Source organism: Pinus tabuliformis, chromosome 3_2 (assembly GCF_031772625.1).
Source record: "Pinus tabuliformis cultivar Carrire ecotype Pingquan chromosome 3_2, CPIR1, whole genome shotgun sequence".
NCBI lineage: Eukaryota > Viridiplantae > Streptophyta > Pinopsida > Pinales > Pinaceae > Pinus > Pinus tabuliformis.
In genome coordinates, this window is record NC_142302.1 from 1,160,993,573 (window position 1) to 1,161,020,137 (window position 26,565).

The window sequence follows — 26,565 nt, forward strand, 5'->3', positions numbered from 1 at the left end:
AGGAGGTGTATCTGAACACCCTTTCTCTTGCCAAGTTTATCAATTGCTCATGTATTTTATTGGATATGTAAGTGGCATAGTCATAACAGATTGGGGACTTGCCAGGGGAAAACATGAGCATCATCACCAGCACAGTTTCATCAACATATTCTATTGAATTATAGCCCAATATGGGACTAATCATGTCTACAAGGTCTCTGCCCAATTGGTTGAGGTATACATGAGAAATGGGAGGGTATTGCACGGTGTTAGAGTCAATGTACAATTGATTCATCTTGGTGACTTGAGCATCTGTCAGCTTAGCTCCTTGCTTTATCAGATCTATCAGTAATAAAGGAACTAATTTCTTATCAGTATTGAAGTGTAGCATCTCTCTGATGGCTTCAGGGGTGACATAAAAAACAACTGAGCCTGAAGGGTCAAGCACAGCCCTCTGAGTGGGGTCATAGCAGTCAGCACATCGGTGGATTAGGTCAGGAAACTGGTTGACCTGAGGGAGCTTGAAGATAGGGAGGAAAGAGTCCCAAATGCCCAATACATCCATTCCACTCTCATGCTTGAGCTTTAATTCATTTAGTAAGTGAATGTGGTACTTGCTATGCATTAGCATTTCCTCTGATATTTGATAATCTTGATCTGCTAATGCCTTCCACTCCAACTCTCTCTGAGGGGCATTCAATGGAGCAATATTCAGGGCCACAGGTGCTACTGGTGTATCCATGTTTCTCAATTGAATTTGGGTTGAATCCTGATTATCTATGGGAGAAATACCGTCCTGCGCGGTAGGTTAGGTAGTTTTCTGAATTACCGCCTGTTTCTGAGCAACAGGGGTGTAATTGGGCACAATTGGCTGGTTAAAAGCTGAGGGAATTAGTTTTAAGGCATAGTAGGCCTATTTCTCCAGGGAAAATGGTCAATTCTATTGGTTTTTTAACAATGTAGGACGAAACAGAGGGCGCGGTTGGGGAATTTGACAAATACCTGGTTAAGTGGCGGTATTAGAGCTTGGTTGTAGTTGAATTCTGGGCGACAGCAGCTCTGAATGTTCTTGGCGAGGTGCGGCAGCAAAGGACGTAAAATCGCATGCAGAAGGCAGAGCATAAAAACACAGAAAAGAACGTAAAAATGACAAAATTCGGCCAAATATGGACTTTTTGGCATTGGCGCGAAAATTTGGATGATGTCAGCATGATGTCATCAGGTGGGGTCAAGGTCGGGTGACGTCAGCATGACGTCATCGGGTGATGTGGCGGCCTGTGAGTGGTCCACGGGGACTGCATAGGTGGAGGACATGTCGGAGCGATGGCGGGCGGGGGCGCTGACGTGGTGGTGAGGTGGCGTGACACTGGCATGATCGGTCAGCGGAAAACCGGAAACGGTAAGCGGTATGATATCGCACCGCTCTTTATACGGAAGCAGGATTGTCAGAGGGTGGCTCGATAAGATTTGGGGCCGACACGTGGCAGAGGCCTGACGTCACCCTCTGACAAATTTCGGAGGCTAACTGCAGTACATCGGGGCCGCTCCGAAATTGATAAGGGTCGTCGGATGGGAAAGCCCAGATCCGACGGCTGGCGGGAGGCAGAGGTGGCCGGACGATACGGTCAAGCGGGGCCAATAAAATATTATTATTTGTTTGAAACGTGCGCCCGGCAGGACTTTGGAAAAAGTGGGTTTTTTAATGTTTTTTCTGTGTAAAATGCACATGACCTCCAAACTTTGGATAAAGCGGAAAAGTGGGTTTTTAGCGTATTTCGCAAACAACACGGGTTAGGGGTTATAATGGGTTTTTACAAGGTTTTATTGACAAAGAGGGTTTTAGGCTATTAGACTGACCAGAGGTCAATTTAATCCCTGACTTTGGACATATGGCTATAATGCCAAGGGAAGGGAATATTTATACATTGCTTGGGGTTTATACACCATAGTGTTCATCATAGTAGGGGAAAGGGGAACATAGGGGATTTAGATAATAAGAAGTTAGGAGTTAATATGAGTGGAGAAGGTGTATGAGGGGGTAAAACACTAAGTTTTATATGAAATCAACTTAGTTTAGGAAGTAGATCAAAATGAAAAGAATTTTACACAAGAAATGTGGCTTTTAAAGAGATAAGAACCCACAAAAGAGTTTGACTTTCTTTCATGCACATGGGTAGTACTGGGATGTTAGTGATGAATGCGATGGGGGGTAATTAGGAAGTTAGACATGCTTCATTGTATTGCTGCAAAACTGCTGAATAAGAGACCTGCACTGGCACTATGTTTTGCCTTTGCTTGGGCCGGTGAAATGCCATAAACCATGCTTTCTGCAACCCCAACTACCTACCCACTCTATTGCCTAGCATTTTTTGTTACTTCTAGGAGGGTGCATTTAGACTTGCAAACCCTTTTTGTGCCTTTTCTTTTCCTTTGGCTTTTTCTTTTGATTTTCTATCTAAGGCTAACCTTATTGCTTCCAAGGCCCCAGATTAAACAGTTGGGAACCTTAATTCTCTACCTAACTACTGGTCTGCCAATATTGAACAGTTTGGACAGACTTCTTTCTCTATTCTACAACAAGAAATTGAAACATGGCATGATCCAGATTAAGTTGTTGGATCACCCATCCAAAATTGAGTTAACATCAAGCTATGTACACATATTACCTTCTTTTGAAAATATGGGATCTTTGCATCACCAAAGCAGAGCATATTTGGAACTTTCTTTGCCAATCATGAAATATGAAACCTATTGGTATAGGTATCTAACAAGTTGTCTATTACTTTGGGAGGAAAAATTGTTTATCTAAATGTGATGGTAGTCCCAAGCCCTTTAGATTACAATTTGCTTCTTGGGCGCGACTATGTTTATGGCATGAGAGATATTGTTTCAACACTCTTTCGAGTGATTTGTTTCTCGCATGAAGGTAGAATTATCACTACTGACCAACTTTCATTTCCTGGTCCAAATATGGCTCCGAGTCAACCATCTTCCCTAAATGGTCCTTTTGTACCAATGGTATCATCCCCGCCATGGGTTAATTATGTGGCAACCAGTTCCATGCCTACATAAACGGACAATCAATTCCATGATGTTGTTGTACATTATGTACTAGGGGAATTGAAACTAGATCTCTCCTTCCAAAGGATTGTTCTCCCATCAAATGAGAAACTCTTGGAAGTCATGACCTCTTATCATGGGTCGTGACCAAGGATATGAGGATAGTTATTTTATTGTTTCAACCTCATTAAAAAAATGAAACAGGTCCACGAGGAGAGTTCCTTGTCTTGTGTCAACCTCGTTAAAAAATGAAACAAAGGGTATGAGGATAGTTCCTTGTCTTGTGTCAACCTTGTTAAAAAATGAAACCAACGATATGAGGATAGTTCCTGGTATTATGTCAACCTCGTTAAAAAATGAAACAAGGAATCTGAGCAGAGTTCCTTGTCTTGTGTCAAGCTCATTAAAAAATGAAATAAGGTCCCCTGGAGCAAAGTTCCAATTCAAGTAATTACCTTCCGAAGGAAGTGTGGGATCAAGGATTCTTGACGGGAGGAGGCGGGAGCAAGGGAGTGAGCTGAATGAGGGTTTGCAATGAGATAGCAGTGCTGGTGACCATGGAGGGGCGAGGAGGGGGGAGTTCCACTCCCTCCTACAATCATGCAGTTGTGAATAGAAGCAAGGAAGCTGGTTCAAACCGCTTCAAGAAACCAATGGAGGCAGAAACTGGGAGTATCAACATAGAAAAACCGAAAAACATCAGATCTCATGAACAAGAAGAGAATCATGAGGAGGTCAGAAGAGACAAGAGAATAGGAGGAGGAAGTCAGAGAGCTGAGCACAAGAATATGACAAGACTCTATAAACCTAGGTCAACCATTACATCTTAAGTGATCCAGCACTACAGGTGCACAGGGATCACATGGCGGCATATGCAGTAATATGCAAATTTATGGGGATATGGCCAACGGAGAAGGCTCTGCATGCTTGGATAAAAAACCACTAGAAACCAAAGGGGGAATAAACCTTCACCTTGGGTCCAAGGGTTTCTTTACAGTGGTGTTCACAAACATAGAGGACAAAGACAGAGTGTTTGAAGGAGGACCATATTTTTATGCTGCTGCAGGCCTCTACATGCGACCATGGGTGATGAATTTTGTCCCGGAATGAGAGACATTCACATCAGTACTAGTATGGATAAGAATCTACTCCCTACCTTTAGATTATTGGCTACAAAAATCCTTAAAAGCCATAGGCAATAAATTAGGTCATTTTTTAAAAATATCAGATGCGACTCTGTGAGGAAAATACACCTCCTTTGCCCGAATATGCATAGAAATGGACCTATCTGGAGCACTTCTGGATGAAATCATTCTAGAAGTATATGATGAAGAATGGGTGTAGGCGGTGGACTATGAACATGTCCCATTCAGATGTTGCAAATGTCATGAGCACGAGCACCTCTTTAGAGACTGCCCATTAAACAAACTGGAGAACAGTAATAAAACCAACACAGGCAAAGATCCTAAAGGCTTTACCAAGGTGGGAGGCAAAGGGAAAGGAGGGAAAAAGAACCAGAAGAAAACCAACAAGGATAAGCAACCAAGTCACAAAAGCTTCAAGATTTTAGAAGAAGAAGGTGGGAACAATGGGACGAACCAGGTACTGGAGGATAATCCTACAAAGAAGGAAAAAGATGATAGCATGGAGGATATACCTAAAAACAGCAAACTAAAGGAGGATCTGCCAAGCACCATGGAACATGACAAGGACCATGAGATGACCCCAAGCAAGGTTGGAACGAAGGATCATGATCTACAGGAAATTCTTGAAAGGGAGAATCTCGATCTAGAAAAGTTCCTGGAACAGGGAACCACCAAAGGGGTTGATTCTCTACCATAAGAGGAGTTTGATAGAGTGTAACGGATCTTCCTTTCGAGATATCAAACAAAGGGTTCTGGAGTCAAAAGAAACCACGATAGCTAGGAAAACAGAGGGGTGAAAATGATGGAGCTAACATCGGGACACTCGTCCAAAAACCCAGGCAGGAAAAGAGGAAGAAAAAGACAGAATGAGCTGCTGACAGAGTGTGGGAAACTCATGATCAACTCAGGTAAGATGAAATATCTTACTAGTGACTCATTTACAAATCTTTCTTAATGAAGCTCACGACCTAGAATATTAGGGGTCTAGGAAGTAAAAGGAAACAAAGAAATCTTAGCAATAGAATAAAAGAGGAAAAACCAGATATGGTGTTTATCCAGGAAAAAAAATGCTCTATAGATAAAATAAGAGAGATACATAGCAAATGGCTAATCAAGTATGAATATCTAGAAGTTAAAGCAGACAACACAACAGGAGGGATTCTCACACTTTGGAACCCCCAGAAACTTGAAATCCTAGATGCTGAAGCATCCAGGAACTACCTTTCGATGGTGATCCAACCTTTGGGTGATAAGGAAGTCTATTTGATCACAAATGTCTATGGTCCTCAAAGACTGGAAGACAAACTCAAGCTTCTTATCTCACTGGAGGAGCTAAGAGAAAGACATCCTGTTATGCCCTAGATTCTGGGAGGGGACTTTAATATGATCAGATCTCTTTCAGAAAAAAGGTGGGACCAGAACACTAGGCAGAGACTCCATTGCCTTTCAGAACTTCCTAAATGACATGAAGTTAGTGGATACGGAGACTAAAAATGGTGCCTTCACCTAGTATAATAAGCGGGGAGGGGCTTCTCAAGTTTCCTGTAAACTAGATAGATTTATAATCTCTGAGGACATCATACTCACAGGCCTTGACTTCTCTGCTTTAATCCTCCCTTTTGGAGGCTCAGATCACTGGCCTATCCAACTGGAAGCTTCTTTTATAGTCACTCCAAGAAACAGACCTTTTAGGTTTGAAAATGTTTGGCTCACCCACCTTGACTTCATCAGCAATATTGGAAAATGGTGGGTGGAAGATATGCCCGTTCAGGGAACTAATATATTCCTACTGCATCAGAGACTGAAACACATCAAACTCAGGCTCAAATATTGGAACAAAAATGAGTTTGGCAATATTTTCAAAGCCAAAACAGAAGTTGTACAGAAATTACAGGGAATTAACCAGATCCTCATCACAGATGGCTTTACCGAGGAAAGGAAAATACAAGTTGACTCTCTTCAACAGGAATGGGAAGACAGATGCCAGCAAGAGGAGATCTTCTGGAGATAGAAATAGAGAGTGAAATGGATTAAAGAAGGGGAAAGAAACACAAAATTTTTGCACAAGTCAACTGTGGATCACGGGTCTCATAACAGGATTTCAAAACTCAGAGATACTTAAGGAAAATAGCTCAGCACCCACAAAGAAATAGAATCTGATCTGGTACAACATTTCCAAAGCATAGCATAGGAGCCTGTCATAGACAGATCACAATTTATCAACAACTTCACAAAGTACATTCCAAAGATTGTAACTAGAGAAGACAATTACAATCTTAACAGGCCAGTGACTGAAGAGGAGGTCAGCGAAGTCATTAAAGAGATGCAAAATGGGAAAGCTCTAGGCCTGGATGGGTTCAATGTAGACTTCTTCAAAGCATCTTGAGAAATAGTCAAACAAGATTACCTTGATGTGGTGGAGGACTCGAGGAAATCCAAAATTGTTTTGGGGGTGCTTAATGCCTCTTTCATAACTTTTATTCCAAAGTAGGAAAAAGATATGACACCAGACAGATTTAGACACATAGCTTTATGCAATGTGGTGTACAAAATTATATCCAAAGTAATTGCAAACAAGCTCAAGCCCCTTCTTCCAACTCTTGTGTCTGAGGAGAAAATTGGATATGTGGAAGGAAGACAAATTCTAAATAACATCATTCAAGCACACGAGGTGGTACATTCTCTCAAGAGCAATAAGCAAGCAGGTATTATCATACAACTTGACCTAGCGAAAGCTTATGATAAGCTAAGCTAGTCATACATCAGGGAAGTACTAAAAGCGTATGGCTTTGACCACAACTGGATAAGATGGGTAATGGCCCTTGTCATCACAGCTAGTTTTTCAATCCTGCTTAATGGCTCACCATCCAAAACTTTTAGGCCTTCGAGAGGTCTCAGACAAGGAGATCTTCTCTCCCCCTTCTTCTTTATTCTCATGATGGAAGGTTTAGGCAATGCGATCAAATCAGCCAAGGTAGAAGGCAAAATCCCGAGTCTCAAACTCACTCTGAATGGAGATGCCTTGACTCATCAACAATTTGTGGATGACATTATGTTGCAAGGTACACCCATGGTCAAGGAAGCTAAAGCTTTCAAAAAAATCCTGAATGACTTTGCCATGGCTATTGGTACAGAGGTAAGCCTTACCAAATCAAATATTTTCTTTTTTAATACTGACATTGCTATTCAGAAAACCCTCACCAAAATACTCGGCTTTCAAAGAGAATAGCTACCCTCCAAATATCTGGGAATACCTCTAACGAACAAACCTCTGAGCAAGGAAGTTTGGGAACCAGTAATCAATAAACTCTAGGACAAATTCAGGAAATGGACAAGAAGGTCCTTGAATTTAGCAGGACGGCTAGTGCTAACAAAAGTTGTCCTACAAATTGTTCTCGTCTTCATGTTATCATCTCTTCCTGCTCCTAAAGGAGTTTTACAACACATCTGAAATATCCAAAGAGACTTTCTTTGGGGCAAAGGGGAAGAGAAAAAGAAATGGGCTTTGGTCACATGGGATAAGCTCTGTAAACCTAAGACCCATGGAGGTTTGGGACTTCATGACCCTGAAACCCTAAGCAAAGTTTTGGGGGAAAAACTATGGTGGAGATGGCTAAAGGAATCGATAACCCCTTGGGCCAAGGTTTGGAAACAAAAGTATGCAAATAATTGGCAAGAAAGGGATCACATTCGAATGTTTGGGCTCATCAAGGGCTCCCACATTTGGAACAATGCATGGGAGAATAGAGCCATTGTTCAGAAGCATAGTTTCTAGGAGATCAGAGATGGAAACCTAGCTTGGTTTTGGGAGGACAACTGGCAACAGGAACCTAACCTTTTAAGAGAAGAGCTAGCCAATCTCAAGAATGACACTGATAGTAAAGGTATACTCAGGGTAAGTGATTTCTAGGATTAGGCGAATAACAAGGGCAAATGGAGAATATGGAAGGATCTGGTATATAGTGAAGAGACCCCTTTGAAGGCCCAGGCAGAAGCTCTTGCAGTGATCTTGGAACAGAGAAATATTTTGACATCAACATCGTCTAACCAACTGAGATGGGGAAGAAACAACGAAGGCAACTTCAACCTCAAAGAAGCCAAGAGAATGGCCCTAGGGCTCGACTTTCCAAACCCTGATAAGGTATTGAAGGAACTATGGTAAAACTCGCACTGGATGAAAATCAAATTGTTCATGTGGTTGGTGCAACATAAAAAAATCTTGACTTTGGAAAACCTTCGAAAACGAGGTGTAGTCGGTCCATCTAGATGCCATTTGTGTGAATTACAAAAAGAAACAATGGAACACCTACTCAACCTCTGCCCATTCACCTCTTCCCTATGGAATTGGGCGGCTTCAATCTTCAAACAAACGGATAGGGACAATTTCAATATCACTGACACTTTGAAGAATTGGAGGAAAAACTTCTCAAAAAATGAAATAATCAACAAAGCCTGGACTATGGTTCCAGGCTTTTTAATCTGGGATGTCTGGAAAGATCGCAACAATAGGATTTTCAAGAACAAAATTGGCTCATCCCAAAGCATCATAGCTCAGATCATTAGACATCTCAAAGAGACTGTGGGAACCCTTCTAAAGAAACCCCCCGAGAACCCACCTCAAGACTAGGATGCACAAATACTATTGCATTTGGGTCTCCAATTGCCCTTCCCCCAGGGCATAAGCAAGATTGTAAGTCATACAATAGTGGATAAGGACTTCTGGCAACCTCCTTCTCATGGTTTTTTGAAATTTAATATAGATGGAGCCTCTAAAGGAAACCCTGTGGCAGCTGGTTATGGCAGAGTCATAAGAGATGAGCAAGGATACATAAAAGTCATATTTCATAGTCATTGGGGAATGCCACTAATAATATGGTAGAACTCATGGCCTTAGAGCAATGCCTAGAAATCTTGTTGGAAGAAAATTTAAATAATGCCATCATTGAAGTTGTCTTTGAATTGATAATTAATTCGGTCAAGGAGATATGCAATGGAACAACACCAGAAATAGTGTCGAAACACTGGAGGTTATTGTAGGTCTATCAACACATACAATCCCACCTAAGAGCCCTGAGAACCCTCAACTTTATTCATGTGCGCAGAACAACTAACAAGTTAGCGGATCGTCTGGCGAATGAAGGAGTCCTCTATTCAAAAAGCAATAGAAGATATGCCTGGATGACGATACCATCAGGGAAATTGCGTGAAGACTGTCACAGACAGGCTATCAAAGACAGGGAGCACTTTCAAAGTATGAAGAATAAGCAGAGAAAAGACCAATGGAAACAATAGGAAGTGGACCAATCACAGGGAAGAAGCAAGTGATAAACAGAGGGCAGGTTGGCAGGCGGTTAACCAAAGATTTCCCTGAACTCCATCATCCTATGGATTTCGGGCGGAATACCAATGGAAACAATAGGAAGTGGACCAATCACAGGGAAGAAGCAAGTGATAAACAGAGGGCAGGTTGGCAGGCGGTTAACCAAAGATTGCCCTGAACTCCATCATCCTATGGATTTCGGGCGGAATAATGCACGTAGGTTAATTTTCCAAACGAACCCAAAATATTATAGAGCGGTGGCCTATTTACTCTTCAGGTCCATAAGAAATGGTAAAGAGTGGGCAAGTTGATGAGATCTCTTAAGAAATCCTTCATCCCATGGATTTCGGGTGGAAAACTGCACGAAAGATAATTCTCCAAACAGACCTGAAAAATTATTGTGCGGTGGATTATTTACTCTTCGGGTCCGTAAGACAAGTTAAAGTGTGGGCAAGTTGTCGTGATCACTTTGGAACTCCTCCATCCTATGGATTTCGGGCAGAGAAACTGCATGACTGTTAATTCTTCAATCGGACCCGAAAAAGTTTAGTGCGGCGGATTATGTTTCTCTTCAGGTCCGTAAGATAGGATAAAGTGTGGGCAAGGTGTCGACCCAATATCAGCTCATGAACGTTGGATCAATGAGGGATGGATCACATGGTCATCGGGTTTGAAAGTTAATCGAAGGTTAAGGATGGTGCTTGGGTCACTTGTGGCAGTTTTATGGGCCTTCAGATCTGTGGGCCCCGTCATCAAGGGCTTCTGGTTATTTGTTGCACAAGAGTTGAGTCTTTCAACTTCTCCTTCTAGTTCGATTAGCAGGTTTCTAGTTCGCTGGTTATCCAGAGCGACGCCCTGAGGGCGGACAGTTCTTGGGTGTTATTTTGGATTCTTTGCACTCTTTGTTGGGTGGAATGTTTTGTCATCATTCTTTTTGTAGTCTTGTTGGAATTAGGTTCAGGGTTCTGCCATCCCAGATGTCTATTGAAGTTTCACAGAGCTGGTGCTGCCATGCTTGGATCAGGTAAAGAAGTGTACAATATGTATTTTTTTTAGATTAATGGAAGGTTCCACCCTTACTTGATAAAAAAAAGGTTCTAATTCGAGTCTTTGATTAGATCTCGTAAAATCCCAGTTGAGTCTGTCACTTGATATCATAAATGAACCTTCATTCCATCCACCTGATAGCCACAAGTATTCTACTTAGGTGAATGTAATGAAGCTTGGGGGGCATGCACCTAGTGGTAAAGTTAAGTTTTCCTGTAGGTTATGTGAAGGGAATCACCCCATTCACCTTTGTCCTTATCTGGACGAAGCCAAATAGGTGTTGAATAACCGTCCTGCTCCACCGCACCGACTTCCATCTGGTTACAAAATACTCTCCCTTTCATCATGCTAGGGGCATGTAAACCAATCTTAAGCATATTTTTTCATTTCAAGCTTGTGTAAACATGAAACTAAATCCAAGCATAGTTCCCTATGGTTCAAACTCATCTAAAAATGAACCCATTTCCATTTTAACGCTCGTGAGTGCCATTCTATCAACCTCTCCTGCCAGATGAGCCTTGGTTTCTCTCCATCCATCGTCACTATATTCTTGCTTGATCATACACTTTCACTTGGTTGTTTTACCCTTTTTGAGGAACAGTTGCAATGATTGGTCTTATTAGCCATCCTCTTCACATAAATCAACATGTTTTGAGAAGTTCCAACATCACCGGAACCAGTTGCTATCCTAGACACCACTCATTCCTCAAAGTGGAGTCCTCTTTAAGCTCTTTTCAAACTCTCTAAACATGAAAAGATTGTCGAGTGCTTGTCCTTTCTAGCTTTTTAATGGATTGGAAATGATATCTCTCTTATATTATTTTACACTTTTTTGAGCTTGAGATATTAATTTACGAAAAAGAACTTATGGAGTTTTATTTTTGTCCCTTTTCAAACTCTCTAAACATGAAAAGGATAGAGTTATCTTTGTCGTTAAACTTGTTAAAACATCAAATAGCGACAAACTTGTCCATCTAGACAAGACCAAGTTTCACCTTCGCTAGACTCGTTAAAACATCAAATAGCGATGGATTCACCCGAAGGGTGAAATTATACAACAAGCATATGTTATCCTCCTCAAGCTTGAAGAAAATAAAGAGGTACTAGTCAGCAGTGACTGGGGAAAATGGGAAAAAGGGGAAAACCACTTTATGGTAGCAGGTCGCTCTTGAACATGACACTTTCACTCCATCATTGTGACTATCTAGGTTGGGTTATTAGCTTGATGGTTATCAAACCATTGTTCTATCATACCATCCATCACTTTGTTTTGGGTCAATGCTACCAATTCATTTTGGTTTCGCCGACATGTTCAAGAGAAGTAATTCAGTTAAAATCCATCCTTTGCAATACCATAAACTTTCATTTTCATGACCACCATTATTGAACCTTGTGTCGTCAGTCAAATTCCATCTCAAAAGTCACTACACTCGTTTCGTGTCGTTGGTGTGGGATACATCAAGGCCCTCCTGCGACAAGTCGCTTCTTGTCGACATCAGCCCATTATCCAAGAATTTGACTTAGAAACACCCTTCCAGTAACTTGAGGCTTGCATGCATCAATGGTAGGTTTCTCACTTCTGGTGATAGGCATACATCAATGACCTTCGACCGAAAGAATTTGTATGGGGTTTGACATCAAATCATCCATTCACACCATGCAGAATGTACTACAATACCTTGAGGATCATTATCATTATCGACAATTTCTCTCGCATCTGTTAATAGCTTACATCATTGGCTGGTAACCGGATAATGTCTTCCCATGTTCGAATTCAAATCACATATTCACATGGTTAGACTCGTACTTTAGAAAACGATTGAATGAGATAGAAGACCTCAGATCTAGTTTCATCCATCCGGGCTACAATTTCAGGAGTACTAAATCATATGTACAATGGATTTACATTGATGGTCATTCCTATCACGGGTCTATATTTGTAGACGAACGTTTATGTACATGTAATGAAAGTTTATAAGCTAAGCATGGGTATGCCTTCCCTCAACGATTCATGTAAAAATCAAATATCATGATATATGTATTGTAATTGATGCATGTCACCTTCCACTTTGATACCTCCTCATCACATCGTAAAGCATTTCATTCGACATTGGCATTTTTTTGACTTCATGCTTTAGGGGGTAGTTGTTACAAATCCATTTGGGCACATCAATCCCAACATCCATATCAGTGTTTTAGGGTTCATCAAACCCTAATTTCAGTTGCTTCATGCCCTAAACAAGTCACCCCTTTGAATGCCTCCTTCCCAGACAGTTTCATGACTTGAAGACATCCAGAAATAGCCTCTAGAGGGACCAGCGCAGGTAAGCCCTTGTAAAGGTGTGCTGTAGAGCAGTTGAGTCCACTGCCAGGGTGCTCTATAGAGCACTTAGGCTTCCTTTCACCTATGCTGGGTGAGAATGAGTGAAATTCACATAGGGTTTGGGGAATATTCTTATCTTTTAGAGTCATCTAGAAGGTTCCCTCACTTATCAACTCCTATGAGCTCAAAAATGGATGAGGAATGAGTTAAGGTGCATCCTATCCTCTCATCCCTTCCTCCATGGAACTAATTCTAAGTATGGAAGGCCATTCAATGCCAGCATTTATGACAAAACCTCCTTCATCTTCCTGTAAATTGACCACTCATCTAAGTGATCAGGGGTTGGATTATGTTGAATTTTAAGGAGATAATGCTGCTATGAGATTTGGCTTTGAAGCAAGTATTGTAATGCTACAAGTTTGTCATGCTTTTGATGTGATGTGGATGGGATCCAAGCTGGAGGAATGGCTTTGAATTAGACACCAATGGTTGTAATTATTTCTTCTATCTAATAAAGTGTTTGAACCTTTTTCCCATATGTTTGTATTGTTTCATAATGCTTATATGTGTGAATTGTATCTGATTCCTTTCACTTATTTTAAATAGATCGTGTGCTTTGATCAGTTCTTTTTTTTTGTTGTGTTTACAGGGTACTTCTCAAGCATATTAAGTATGGGAAGGAGCAACAGGATCGATACAAGTGAGACAAGAGGAAAGCAGAACTACAAGCAGGTCTTCTTATCTTCTCATCTTATCTATTACTTATAGGAAAAGTCTAAAACACTTTAAATTTTTGTTCTAGATACAACTACTTATCTAGGGAATTAGTATTTATCCATAGATACCAAATTCTCCAAAACAGCCTCTTGTTCTTGGTCTTTTCCTTTTTCCTCTCCCCTTTAATGGTTCATGCTCGCTTGATTCCATGATCTCCTTACCTTTGCCAACTTGCTGCAATAACTTGGCTTTTTCCTTTTCTAGGATCAACTTTTTTGCTTTGAGTTGACCGTTTTCTTGTTCAAGGAATGATATAACATATTTTTCCCTTTCCAAATTGATTGCTAGCTCCTTGATTTGGTAGTCATTATCCTTGATTGTCTCTTACATGTTTGAGGTTTGATCTTCAGTCTCTCGATCAACTAGTTCAAACTCATGCTCAACTGTGTATTTCTCTTTTGATGTTGGTTCCTGTTTTTTTGATGAAGAAGGCTTGTTCCCTTTCTCTCTGTGAGAAGAAAACACAAGCCTTTTCCCTTTCTTATACACTTTAGTCACCTCAGGTTTGGGTAGCTGATTCTTCTCCACTGTTTTGCTAGATGACCACACCTCTGTTTGTTGTTTTGGAGCAGTTGGAGACTGAGATGCTGCATTTTTCTCATGCCATTTCAACGCTGCTTCCAAAAAAACTTCCCGAGCCATACCTTTCACTGCCAGCTGGTGAAGAACAATGGTTTTGATGAGACTGTGATGAAACAAGCTTGGAGAGTGCTCTTTGTCATTTAATTGTATTTTTTCAGACATTTTGGAAATGCTCCTGAATAGATAATTACACATGTTAAGTGGCTTTTGAGAGGTGAAATGCTTCAAGAGGCGAATATGATAGGCATACAACTTGGAGAATCTACCTTTGCAAGTGAAGAAACTCATGACAGTTTTCATCAAAGGGGTGGATTTCTCCAATAATATCTGAAAGGCATGAGGTGAGTATGTGTTTCTCTATATGGTGTCTTGAAGAAAGGCTTGTAGTATTCAAGATCTAGGCTCATTCCTTTGAACCAATATTCGCCATTTTCCGGTAACCCAGTTGCAATTGAGATGGAGGCCACTGAAAAATTGAACTCACCCTTTTGCAAAATTCCAGTCAATGGATATCTTCAAAGAATTCTTTGATGAAAGGATAGGAGTTGATTGTATTGTAGTCTGATGGTTCATATCTGAGGATGTTCCCTCCTTTATGTTTTGTTTTTATTTCTAGCGAAGATTCTACCTCCATGATGACACAAAGCCCTAGTAATAGGCAGCGAAAACTAAAATGTGAGGTGTAAATGGAAATGAAGTGATATGAAGGTGATTTTTTTACAAAATGATGGAGGGGTCTTGAGAAAGGTGAAAGGACTTTGAAAGCTGATGAAAATGAGTGGAGAAATAGTGGAAGGATGATTTGCTTGCAGGCAGAAACAACAAGGTTTATGATGAAACTTGCCCAAAAACCTCTAGGAATGAGCTAGGGTTTTTCCTTTTGAGTGCTAAAACTTTGTTTTGAGGTGGGTAAAATGGTTAAAATGGCTCATTAAACATGTATGAAGGTGTAGGATATCACTTTACATGTTTTAGAAATAAAAAATAATTATGGCCATTTTCACCCTATCATTTTCCATGCAAATTTCGCTACAAAACCTAACTTGAAGAATCATTGACATGAGATGAAATTGGAAAATAAAAAGAGGGATGATGATGGTATACTTACTTGTTCTTTAGCTTAGAAGTCAGTCAAATCAAGCTTACAAGTGAAAAAATGAAATTTGGGAGAGTTTTGAAGGATTTTGGGGCACTCTGTCCTGCACGCAGCGTCACGATGTAACGTAGTTCTTCTGAGCATAGCGCCAGCCTTCTAAGCGCAACACAGTGCTTCTAAGTGCAACGCCTGAATTTTTTTTTTCAATTTCACCTAGGAAAACAACTTTTTTGCTCTCTTGGATGGGATAGCTTGATAACAAAGAGTGAATAGGAGTTGAATGAAGGAGTTTGGGGGCTTTTGAGTTTTTATAGGGAATGTTTCTTCACTTTTTCAAAAATAAATGGGACCCACCCTCCTTTAGAAACTGATTTTCACTTTATGAAAATAGAGTTACCTTTACCATTGCAAAATTGAATTCCAGCCTCTAGATCTCTCAGATGAGGGATCCATTTATAGATGTCTTGCAAGGGTGTGAGTCAGCTCTGGGTTTGTGATTAGTGTCATTCCACTGATAGTTCTTGGTTCCACTTGGAGATTTCATGATCTCTTACTCATCCCTAGGCGAATTCAGAGAGGCAAGTGTCACAGGAGAAGTTTATGGAAGATTCCATGATCATCCACCTTGCAAATTGTCTCTGCCATTTGTCTATTCTCGCTCATCGCACCCCACAGAAGGCCATTGAGTATGCATCACACCTCACCAATTAGGCAGTCAGTATGCATTGCACCTTGGCCATGGAGCAATCTGTATGGTCCAGTTTTGGCTAGTTCTGAGTAGTTTTTCAGCTAGAACTTCTGGGAAAGAATGTAATCAGTTGACCATGATCCTTTAGGGTGTGAAACAACACTTTTACCGACTTGAGGAGCCCTTAGTTTATGGACATATGAGTTTTGGGTTGCAGTGCCCAAATATGTCTATAACAATATGATAGAAGACAAAAAGGTGTTGTTGGTAAAGGTGGACAGTTTGAAGAATACTGCAAATGCATTGACCAAATCTGTGAGCTCTGAGAAGTTTTCTTGGTGTATAGAAACAATGGGCATTGCAGGGTTGGATAAATGACTAAGCTCTCTTGTGGGCCCCTGTGGAAAGAAAACAACAAGTGGGAGAATGTCGGGTTGTGTTATTCTTTCCATGACTAGTCATTGTAGTGGACCAGGGGGTTAGAGGGGGGGTGGAGTGCCCCCTTTGTTGCGTCGATTGCGCAGCGAGGGGGTCACAGGGTGGGCAACAGCGCCCCCCCCCTGATATGGGGTAGGTAGCCCCCCTCTATGGGGTTCGAGGCAGCTCCCCGGGAAAAAAAAATTGGACCCTATATTAGGTTGGGCAAACCTACCTATGGTTTTGTGCATGATTTTCACACATGGGTTTGCACGCGATGGTTTTGGACACAATGGTTTTCAGTCCATGGTATTGGATGCTTCAGCATGTATAAATATGTATTGTAACATTGAAAAGAACATAATGAAAAATCAAGCTAGTAGTCCTGGTTTTGGGAACTAGAGGTGGTCGTGGTCGGATCAGGTTGTACCCTTCCACTCCTATTTGTTGATATCAATAAAGAAGCTTTCTCTTGTTCCTAAAATGTTATGATCTTAAGGTTTTTTTATTCGTGTCTAATATATCATGATTTATATATTGATGCTTGATTATATAACATGTTTATTATGCACGCACTTTGAACTACTTGCTATGTATATGCTTCTCTGAATTGTGTTGCAGGTCTGATCACTTTGGAGGAAGCAGAGGGTTTGGACCCTACGAGATCGACATCAAACATAGGACCTACGGGTACTTCTCTCAAACCTAACTTTAGTAGTTTTTATAGTTTGTTTGCTTGAATATATGCTTCTTGTTGATAGTATGCCTCTAATATGTTAAGGTTGTCAATCCTTACCTTAGGGAAGTTTTTCCCGCCAACAGTCAAAAGTATATTTCCAATTTGAAATATGCATAATAAATATATATGTTGCACCACTTGTACCTGTTTCCACAATCATTGAAGAAATAGCAAAAGCAAAGGCACAATTTACATTTGGTGATTACATTTTTATACTTATTGGAGATTTCAATATCGACATTAATTCAAATAGCAACAGAAGTAATCAACTATTAGAATATATGTGGTTGGAACAGTTACAATAAATAACGAGGAATTTTTTTTCTAGGAAAAGAACAATTATTGATCACATTTGGACAAATTTCCCTCTTCAGCAATGTCATTCTCATGTTTCACATTCGTACTAGAGTGACCATGATGCAGTACATGCTTCGTTACACTTTGAGTAATTGTAAGACTGCAAAAGCTATAGGTTTGTTTTTTGTTTTGTTTTGAAGCAATAAAGTTCATAAGCAATTGTAAGTGCAATAGAGGACACTTTTGCAAATTTTAGTTATTTTCGTATAGGCAGTAACCATAGATTTGTTTATTTGTTGTGATTCGCAATCCAAAATGAATAGGTAATTAATGTAATGTTAATGAACAGAACTTTGCTTTAGTTGTGCAATTGCAGGCAAAAATCACAAAAATTGAGAAAGAGATATTTAGTCAAAGTGTCAAATTCCAAATTATAGTTGTTCCTATGAAACATTGCATAAGGAAAAGTTAAAGAAATTGTTTCAAGAAGGCGCAAACGCTGAAAACAATTAACAGTTAAGCAATAAGGACACATTATTTTACATAGTGTAAGTTTCCTTAAACCTTGCAATGTTCGTTTTTCTATTTACTAGTGATCAAATGTTCAGAATTTTTATATATGTTATTATGAATTCATTTAATCTTTGAATGCAGTTTTTTTGCTTTTCATTACAAATGGATTTTTCATAGAATGGTTCACAGATTCCAATTCATTTACTTTTGGGCCTAAGTATAAACAATTTCATAAACTCTTTAGATATCGAATGTTATTTTTTGTATCCAAAATTACCGAGATGGCTTACATATCTATTTTATGTATGTTATTTTCTATTTTTTGTCTTCTCCTTCTTTTTTTCCCACCACATAGCTTTGTTTCAAAGTCACATTATCATTTATTATATGTATTTAATTAATTATGGATTAATTGTTGTTATTTTGCCATAATGCAAGGGCACAAAGTTAAAGAGACAAAAGAACCGAAATGGCAATCGTGAATATGCTAGTGAACTACGATATCAAAATTCGAATTATATACCTTATTGTTAAAAAATTCATTGCTTTATGCAAATTCTGATATAGTTTACTGAATTTGTGAAGAATTCAAAAATAATTGCTCTTTCGTTAATAGAAATGAAAATGCATCTTCAATAACTGTTTTTTATTGTCGAAAATTTGTTTCGGTTTTGATGTTTATTTTAATCATAGTTATGGTAATTACAATTTGAATCTAAATACAATTGTTGTAATATGAATGTCGTATTTTAGTTTTTTATAACACTTATAACAAAGTGCATTTTTACTTTGAATATTGTCATGTGGCTTTGACCAATCTTTGTAATTTGCTCTGTTCTCTTATCTATAGGACTACAGAAAATGAACATTAACAAATTGCTTTAACAAACAACAGAAATTGATATCTAATGTCTAAAATCATTATGTATTCCATGTGGTGAAATTTCTTCTTTCAACTCTTTGGCCCTCATCCCCTCTTGTTATGTCGTCGTTTTTGAAAATAACTTGTAACTGTGTTAATCTTGTCATAATTGAGCAAATCAGATGTGAAATGACATCCAACTACTATCAATTTTAATGATATGAAATTTCATTTAGCTACTCTAGGGCAACTTATTTTATCAATATGCTAGATCACGTTCTATTTTGATTAACTAGAGCTTTGTTATCATTAAATACAAGTTTTTTTTTGGCATTTATTCAAAGAAGTAATGTGTACTCAGGACATTCATTATGTAAAATTGTTTTACCATTTACTAATTCTAGATTAGATAATTGCACATTTGGCCATTGTTCTTGTATTATTCAATATTAACCAAACTTAATTCTTCAAACAATGTCTGAAATCATTTTGATGAAATTTCTACTTTGAGCAGATCATATGTGAAATGACGTTCAACTACTATTGATTTTAATGATATGATATGAAATGAAATTAGCTACTGAGGGTAGCTTTAGTTTTATTAATTGCTAGATCGTGTTCTATTTTGATTAACCATAGCTCTCTTATCAATAAATACAAGTTGTTTTTGGGCATTTATTCAAAGAAGTAACATGTACTCAGGACATTCACTGTGTAAAATTGTTTTACTATTTACTAATTCTGGATTAGATAATTGCACATTTGGTGATTGTACTTGTATTATTCAACATTAACTGAACTTAGTTCTTCAGACAAATAATAAAAAATTCATTTTATAAAGTTCCTTTCCACAAAGTAGAAAGACACTTGCGATTGTAGAATTACAGTTTATCATATTTTCTTCTTTGCAAATTTTCTGATGTCCTCTAATATAAGCACGATGAGAATAAGAGCTACAACTACTAGTCCCAATGACTGGAAAAATTCATATGTCGTTAGCCCATCCATGTTGAAGCGCTGCAGTAAACCGTTTAAGCAAATAGATAAATAATACTAATTACAATGCGAGTTTTGCAAAAAGAAGCTTTCCTATCGAAAACTCTGAACAGGTTATTCCACCATTATTTTGAAATATTTCTATTCCAAATGATTTAGACATTAGCAATTATGAAACTAAACATTGTAACTATAATTAACATCGTAACTGAGACATGTTTCATTAGCAATTCTGAAACTGAACATTGTAGCTATAATTAACATTGTAACTGAGACATGTTTATCGACATTTGCAATTGTAGCATATGCAAAGCTATTTATGTTTATGCATATGCATTTGTTCTTCTTTGCACATGCTTACTTCGGACAACGAGTTCCACACAACCATTTTTGCACAACTTTCTTAACATAGCTATTTTTGTGGTTGCAAAATACGTTGATATATAATAATAATAATAAACACAAGACCTATATATCTATATATATATATAGATAGATAGATATAGATATAGATATATATATATATAATAAAACACAAATGCATATGTGCAGAATTGCATAGAAAATTCATAATCTGCAAAAAGCTCTTGAGCTTTCATTGTACTAACCTTCGCACTTTGCACAGTCAAAAAATAATAAAATAACCATTGATTTTGTATACACACAACCACTTATGCACAACTTTTTTCAGAAAGCTAACACCAAATAGTGGTTCGCAACTGATAACTCAAAAAAAAAATGACCATCCATATCCATATTGCATCATCATTTGAGCACAACGTAATAGAAATGAGTGTTAAACTATTCAATCGACAAATATTTTGGGCTACCAGCAACCACTACAATAGCAAGGAACACATCAATATCAGCACCAATAGCACTTCTAGCCAAATGTCATAGCTTTTTCGCTAATCTAGGATGACTCAATCGAATGATAAATACTGGTCTTTTAAAATCAATATATACCTGAATTCACGAAATAGATAAAAAGGGTATTTTATAATGTCAATAGATACGACCTTATTGATATCTTTGCAACTAGCTGTGATAATGTCATTGCATGTGAATTTACTAAATGCATATTAATAGTAGTACTTGGCATTGATTAATTTTCTATGCTAAGTGTGAATACCAAATCCTTTCAATAGTTCGTATGTTACCTGTTATTATTGTCATGATTACGAGATACAATATGTCATAAACACAAATATTAATTTCGCTAAAAACCACTACAATACGCAACACTAAAATTGATAAATGAGATTTGATATTGTATATAGCTTTCATCTTTCTGCACTTACTCCCTGCATCTAAAGAGCAGTTCTATAGGTGTTCAAACAAAAAATACAGAGTGCAAATTACTTAGCACATAAAAAAATATTTTCACTTAAGAGCATAAGAGCATAAACTTAAAGTTAATTAATAATAACATGCCAATACTCCATGAGCTCTTGTACGAAGCTTCTACTGTGCGAAGTGACCTCGAAATGTAGATGTGTGTGTCAGTGCGGAGGTTTATGTTCCTTGTTTCACACACCATCGTTCCGCACATATTTATTGTAATAACAATTATTTAATAATAACATTGAATCTAATGATTGTTGTATTTAGTGGAAGTTATACGAAGGTGTCTTTATTCTCCTAAGATTACCAGATGACCTAGGTTTTGTTCAAAGGAAGCATGTGTGGAGGACAAATGCACATGCATATTTCTTTTGTTGTGTCCACTGAATAACTTTATTGAATATCGGAGTAGCTATTTAGAAATGGTTGTGCATATCCAACAACAAATAAAAAATAAGGAAAATAAAAAATATACACCTTTCTTTAGCGGCATGCTTTGATGTCAATAAAAAAAATTAATAATAAAAATAATATTAATAATAATAATCAACTATACATCATCACAGTGAACTCGTATTTATTTTATTTCATACATCCCTGCTATTTAGTACATGTATATCGAGAACATTAAGACAACCACTAAGAAAGCAAATAATTTTTGAAATTCGACATTTATTTTACCAGCTACCACTAATGTTCACTTTGAAATTTTCATTTGCTATTTATTGAAAGTGTTAAACATGTCGATAAATCTATAAATCAAATCTAAATCCGATAACGACTAAGGAAAAATGACGGTGAGGACTTCTGACATTGCACTATCAATCATGATAAATGGCTTTAGTAAATGATGATAATTTTTCGAAATCATGAGAAAATGTATACACATCCAGTTGTAATGTGTTATGGCAATTAGCTTTGTACCGTGATCTTGAAAATCGTGTATTAGAGTGTTCGTAAATCAAGTTTACTTTACCGTTTTTCATATTACACTATCAAAATAAATCAAATCATCAGTGATTTAGTGGTGGGGACTAGTTCAGTAATTAAATCAATTCATGGTAGAAATAGCTAAAGACGTTTACAGATAATATTTACTTATGATCGCTCCCGGATGTGGGTGTTTTCACTGGTTGATGCGATGGTGGAGATATGGGCCGGCAAGTGGCATAGCCACATGGCCGCCCGTAATCTCACACACCACGCCATAAAAATGTCTTACAGCCCTTCATAAATGTGCTTCAATGCTGCACTCACACCAATTTACCACCGCCATCCCGCCTCGACTCTTCATTATGGAGACCTCAAGCGCTCTTCGGCCCACATCCTCATCTATTTATGCTCCTCTGCCTCTAAAATGTAAGTGCCCGCTGGCTGTCGTGGAGCCAAGAACTCGCACAACAACAGGCAAGAGATGCCAAATTCTCTATTGTACAGAGTTCAGGAAGGGAAACCACTATTCGCAGAGCCTGTTATGTAAGCTTCTGAGCCATCCACCTCTAATAACGCCACCCTAAATGACCATTTCTACTCCATGCCTACTCCTCATAGACAGTCACTTTCTCCCTATGAAATTATGCCTCCACTGCGTCAGTGAATGTGTTGCCAGAGGGACAGCAGCAGAGGCAGAATGCTCCATTCTTCGCCCTCAACTGTCTCTGACTCCCCCTCATCAAATCATTTCTCAGCTCGTTATCCTGATACACACAGTGGCAGGGGTCACATTCGCGTTGTTAGCTCCCAGCTTTAGCAAACCTGTCCATCAACTACTACTCTCCCTTCCAGCTCTCAACATTCCAGTTATACAACTCACTTCACATACCAACGCTCTCTGGATCGACCTCTTATCAAGGCCACCATAATAGTTATGTTTTAGGAGGAGCCTTCCATCGTTGAAGGATGTCCCACTAGCGCAATGGAGAAGAACGACACTGCTCAGGGCGAGCCTTTTGCTCTCAATTCTGATAGCAGCAGAGCAGAATCGAGAAAATCTGGACCACCCCACAGTCGGCAAGAGTGAGAAGGAAGACACGGGTGAACTGCAAAAAGAAGAGGATGACCTCGATGCCTACAGGTGCCTAATTCTTGAAGAACACCCATCGACACCAAATGACAACTAAACCAACACGTTTCTTCAGGTTTCAGGTTCCTAGCACCCAGTCCTATGGGTTTATTTCTGCATTTTTGAGCAAAATAGTTAGTTTTGAAGCTATTTTCAAAAGAATATCACACTATGTTCACATGTTGGTTTCCCCTGCGAGGGCAGCAAATCTATTTTGGACTGGACTGGTTTCCCTCTTCTAGGCAGTCTTCATTTTGTTTTGGTTGCAATATGCCATGAACTTTGGCTAAGAACTGCAGAGGCCAGTGCCTCCATGTATCATTTTGTTACAGTAATAGATTTTAGACATATTTAGGAAAAAAAAATATTTACTTATGATTGTTTACAGTTATTGTTGGCAGTTTCAAAGCTAATTGTGATAATTGTCATAAGCTTTTTTATTATTACATATATGCATTTAGTCGTTTCGAAAACCTGTATGATTGTTAAGTTATGCAGAAATTTCAACTCAAAATCATGAATCCAAGAAATTGTTGACAAATTTTTGGCAATTTAAGCCGGAAAATGTACTGGAAAACCTTTTAGAACATAGTGCCAACAAACAATGACCTTATATTGTATCACAAATTTTTGTTTGTATGCCACGTATTTCAATGATATTAAATCAATAACAAATTACGCAATAAGTGGACAAGATGGTTTTACATTATCGGTATTTATTTCCATTACTTCTTGTAAATGTTGGCTTTGTTATTTTCAATTGCTATTTATTAACAGTGTTGTATGTGGTAGTTTCCATGCAAAGAATATCAACATCTCGTAATTAGGGCTACAATAACAAATTGTGAATCTACAAGACATTGGAAACAAGTATAAGTAACAAAAAAAACGAAGCAAGCTATTTTCACTTATACAATCAACCAAGTGGTATTTGAATCTACAAACGGATAATAATAAATTAAAAAAAAAAAAAAAGAGAAACATAGACATTTGCACTAGCGATACTTTCCTGGTCTCACATCTCTGTGGATTCAACATTATTCAACAGTTCATTTTCTCAATTGCTCAAGTTCTTTCACAATTTTCTCTACAACATATTTCTTTTTCTGTAGAATTATTTAGGGATTGTATTTGCTCATTTTGTAGTATATGACGACAATAACTTTAGTAAAAAAAGTAACACATGCAGTAGTCATTACATTGTATACATTTATTATTGCTTTTTATTTTGCCTCTCGTATTTGCATCTACTTTGTTCTAATAACCTAATGTGCATCCAAACAAAGGACCAATGCAATATTTTCATGTCATTGTTGAGTTGTGTTATATTCTTTCCACGTAGTTAACAGAGGGTTTGAGGGGCACCCATAACCCCACTTTATGGGGTCCAGGGAAGCGCCCCTGAAAATTTTGGTTTCGGATCCTATGTTAGGTTGGGCAGACCCACCTATGGTTTTATGCATGATTTTCGCACATGTTTTTTTGGATGCGGTGGTTTTCGGTCCATGGAATTTGACACGATGGTTTTCGGTCCATGGTATTGGATGCTTCGGCATGTATAAATATGTATTAGAACATTGAAACGAACATAATGAAAAATCAAGCTGGTAGTCCCGGTTTTGGGATCCAGGGGAAAATCTCTGTGTATATGTGTTTTATGTGTTCTGCTCTCGCATTATTTATTTTCTGTGTTTTAGAATTCGTATGCAGGTAATTTTTGTACGAGGTTAAAACCTATATTTGGTATCAAAGCAGATTTGGCTTCAAGGGGACGCCTTTGTTGCTGAGGGGTTTCGCTCGGGCCTGTGGTAGACCCTGTTCAGTGGGAGATCTGCGAGATCGATTCTGGTGGTGAAAGAAGATGGCGAGCAGTGGAAAGATAGAGATCGAGAAATTTAATGGTCAGAGTTTTGAGTTGTGGAAACTCAAGATGGAGGATCCGTTGGTGGATAAAGATCAGTGGATTGCGGTAGATCCAGGTACTAAACCAACGAGAGTGTCCGATGAAGAATGGAAGAAGTTGGATCGGAAGGCAAAGAGCACAATACGATTGTGTGTCTCAGATTCAGTATTGTTGAATGTATCAGGGGAAGCTACAACAAAGGCTTTGTGGGACAAGTTAGGGACTTTGTACCAATCTAAGTCTCTAGTGAATAAACTGTTCCTGCGGAAAAAATTGTATAACCTGAGGATGAAAGATGGAGACTCGGTGACAGAGCATCTAAACACATTTAATACTGTGGTAAGTCAGTTAGCATCTGTTGATATTAAAATTTCAGATGAAGATAAGTGCATCAGTTTTTTGTGTTCTCTACCAGATTCATGGGATAGTCTGGTTATTGCAATAGGTAACAATGTAACTGCCTTGCAGTTTGATGAAACAGTCTCAACCTTGCTGACGGAGGAGATGAGACAGAAAAATATGGAGAGCCAAAATGGTGATGCCCTGTCTGTACGAGGACGGTCCTAGAACAGAAACAAAAATAAGTCATCGAGTGGGAGATCTAAATCTAGAGGGAGATCTAAATCTCTAGGAAAACCTGTAAAGGTGGTGTGCTGGAAATGCAGAAAGGAAGGCCACTTCAAAAGGGACTGTAAATCTAAAGCTCCTGACAAAGGAAAGGGATCTGATGAGGCTCCTTCTGCAGAGGCGAAAACTACCTCAGATGAAGGTGGGGATGTGTACTTGGCTTCTTCAAGTACACATGTAGATCATGAGGCATGGTTGATTGACTCAGGTGCATCCTTTCACTTCACTCCCCATAGAGAGTGGTTCTGTGAGTATGAGAAATATGATGGTGGTGATGTCTTCTTGGGGGATGATAGGAAGGCTAGAATCATTGGTCGTGGAAAAGTAAAGTTGAAGCTGCAAGGTGGAAGGGTTAGAACACTTCTGGGTGTTCTGCATATTCCTGCATTAGCCAGAAATTTGATTTCTGTTAGTAAGTTGGATGATGCAGGTGTAAAAACATTGTTCGAGAAGGATACCTGCAAGATGGTTCGAAGAACACTGGTATTGATGCAGGGAGTTCGGATTGGAACTCTGTACAAGATGCAAGGTATCACTGTTGTTGATGGGTGCAACAGTTTCGTGGTTCATGAAAGTGGAGCAGAAAATCTAGTGGTCTCTGGAGAAAAGACCATGTTGTGGCATCAAAGGCTTGGACATATTGGAGAGAAGGGCCTTCAAATACTTCATGGTAAAGGTATGGCAGAAGGTATGAGTAATAGCTCTCTGGATTTTGATTTCTATGAAAATTTTGTATACGGGAAGCAAAATCGGGTGAGTTTCCCCACTGGTGGTAAGAGGGCGAAACA